Here is a 3,352-nt window from a genome sequence, read left to right as displayed (position 1 = left end):
ATTCCAGAGTCTCTGATCCTTAATCTTTGACCCACTTTTCTACTTACAGTCACATCTTAAGTGATCTCTTTGGATCCCTGGCTTTTAGTGACATTTATATGGTGATGTCTCCCTAAATTGTACCTTCAATATTAGATTCTCCTAAGAGATTTTGACACATGTATTCACTTTGTCACTCAACAGCTGCACTTTTATAAGAGGCATTTAATCCATTACATGCTAAAAATAAAACATTTCATTTTGTTTTCCATAATGACTGGTTAGATCAATGGACCAGTCTTTCCCCCTCCTCACTCCCAGGTACCCATAAGAAGTAGAGAAAACATACTTTTAAGTCATCTGAAAAGCAAATCACTGACAAGTGATTTACACTGGCAACTGTAAAACATCAAAACCTGACAAGACAATAAGGAATTATCAGGTCAAAAGTGGAGGGAAATAAAATAGAAATTGAGAGGTAAATGAGCCTGGCAGTTGTTGCAAGATGAGCAGAACAGCAATCAAAACCAAGAGCCATAAAAATTGGGGAGTCTAACAAGAGAATCTCCTGACAATGGTCTGGGATCTTATAGGACTTTACCCTTTGAAGAGAAAATAAATAAAAAATAAAAGCCATTACATGAGATTTCAGTATGATTTTGAATTGACTGAATTATCAGGGACGGGAGCAGTTTTTGGTTTTGAATTTTGTTTAAATTGATCATAGATTGCTATTTTCTCCAGGAGGCTGAAGAATAAATAACAAATTCTATCTGGAGGAAGTTGCATTCATTTTAAGGTTCAAATTATATATATATTTCTATCCCCCAGCTTAAGATAACCAGGAGCATAGAGAAATAAGACACTATGAAGTAAAACACACACACACACACACACACACACGGCAACAGAAACAAACTAAATACTTTAGATCATGGTCTATGGTCAGAAAAAGATCATAAAACAACTTTGTTTCTAAAAGAGACAATTTTCCATTGTATATATGCTTTGTCAATTTTTAAAGTTTACTTATAGATAACATAAGTAAACTTTAAAAATTGACAAAGCATATATACAATGGAAAATTAGTCATAAAAAAGAGATGAAATATTGCCATTTGCGACAACATGGATGGACCTTGAGATGATCATGCTAAGCGAAATAATCCAGACAGAAAAAGTTGAAAAAAGTTGAAAGTCACATGATATCACTTATACGTGTTATATAAACCTGAAAGCAACAAACAAACTGGACAAACAAACAGAGACTCATGGACATGGACTATAGACTAGTGGTTACCAGAGTGGAGAGGGGAGAGGGAGGAGGTAGACAGGGTAAAAAGGTGGTGACAGAAAGAAATCTAACCAAGGGTGGTGAACGCACAATGCAATATATATACTCCTTACTGTTGAATTATACACTTGAAACTTACTGGATTTTGTTAACCAATGTCACTATAATAAAAAAATTTAAGAAGTTAAAAAAATTAAAAATAAATAAATAGGTAATTAAAAAAATTGACAAGGCAAATTTCAAAAAAATAATGCACAAAGTTACTAGACTTGAAAGGAGCAAAAACCAGCATTAAAATCACAAAATTAACTTTTGATTATTTCTTTCCCTTTAAATCCTCCTCCCCACCTAATCTGCCTCATTTTAATGATATTACCACTTAGTCACTCAGATGCATTTTCCTCATCCCAACATTCAGTCTCTCAACAATGCTGTAGAATATATTTCCAGAATTTGTAATAATCTGATAATTTTTCAACATCTTTCTTGTTATAATCCCAGTTCAAACTGTTATAATCTATCACCTGAAATATTGCAATCCCGTATTAAATGACCTTACTAATTCTATCTTTGTCCTCTTCTAATTTTTCTTCATATGGCATCCAAAGAGATCTTTGAAAAATTTAAATCATATAATATCAATTATCTTCCTAAAATCCTACAACAGGTTTCTATTGGCTGAAAAGGCTTACAGAGCCCTGTGTGATCTCTTGATATATTTTCCCTATACTATACTCTCAACTGCCTTTCTTGAACACATAAGCTGAACTTTGCCTCATACTCCTTGCACTTACTGATGTCTCCGTTTGAAATGTACCCATCTCTCATAAAGGGTTTAGCTCAAATGTCATCCCCACATTTAAGACTTCCCTGACTGTTCAATCTAACCACCTCTCTTCTTCAATCATTCTACGAAATTTGTCTGGGTTTTTGTTGTTGTTACTGCATTCACTACTATCTTAAAATATATTGTTTATTCACTCAGTTATTTATAAGACCTTATCCATCTGGATCACTGTTATATTTCCAGAGCCCAGAGGATAGCCTGGTAAATAATAAGGGCACAGAAATATTTGTTAAATGACTAAATGTATTTAATTTAGATATTGTTATTAGCATAACTGACAAATTTATTGTAAACGTACCTTTCTGTGAAAGCTTATCACTGGAGAGTCAGTTGTAGAAATGATCCCCATTTTCTCCACTGTTTAGCTTGTAAAAATTAAATAGTGAAAAAATGTAGTTTAGACAATTTGTAATGTCTTAAGTAAAAATTGGTTTATTGACCAATAAAGTATCTTATGATGAATTTTTTAGATGCTATGGAAATTCTAAAAAAAAGAGATAAATAAGCGACCAAAATAGAAGTACAGTGAAAGAAAGTTCTTGGATTTCAGTTAAAGCTTGAAAGAGGTGGTAAAGGAGAGAAGAGAGAAGGAGAGAGGGCATTTGGGAAAAGAGAACAATAAATTTTAGAAGAAAACAAGCATAAAACTTTCTTATTTGAAAGTAGAGGAATCTAAATATATGGAGACTTGAGTTAATGAGGAAGGAGAAACTAGAATGCTATTTGAAAGGCAAGGAAAGCCAATCTGAAATTTTCATTACTTTAAAGTAAAAAGGGGACACAATTTAAATGAGCAGCAAGGAAACAGAGGAATCATACTAATTGATAACTGCTAGCATGTGTGAAGTTCTCACTCTGTGCAGGGCTTGCTTTGAAGACCCTCCTGCCTTCCTACATTCAATCTCTACAACAACGTTAGAGACAGTTTTTAATTCCTGTTTTAAAATTGAGGAAGTAAAAACTTAAAAACATTAAAGAACTTGTGCAAGTCAGCTGATCATTTAGTGAGAAAAGCAGAATTTTGACTCTATAATCTCTGATTCTAAAATCCTTTCTTACCAAACATTCTCTACAGTACTTTCCTTTTTGCCTAAATTTAGGGTGTGATAGTTCCCCAGAAAAACCCCGAAGGTTTTCAAAGCTCCCTGTTTAAGATTTGCATTGCTTTTTATAGTTGAGGGTGGGGTGTCTGTGTGTGTGTGTGTGTGTGTGTGAGAGAGAGAGAGAGAGAGA

Source organism: Pteropus alecto, unplaced genomic scaffold (genome assembly GCF_000325575.1).
Source record: "Pteropus alecto unplaced genomic scaffold, ASM32557v1 scaffold3, whole genome shotgun sequence".
Taxonomy (NCBI): Eukaryota; Metazoa; Chordata; class Mammalia; order Chiroptera; family Pteropodidae; genus Pteropus; species Pteropus alecto.
The sequence above is the reverse complement of the archived record's forward strand: the minus strand, read 5'-3'. Positions refer to the sequence as shown.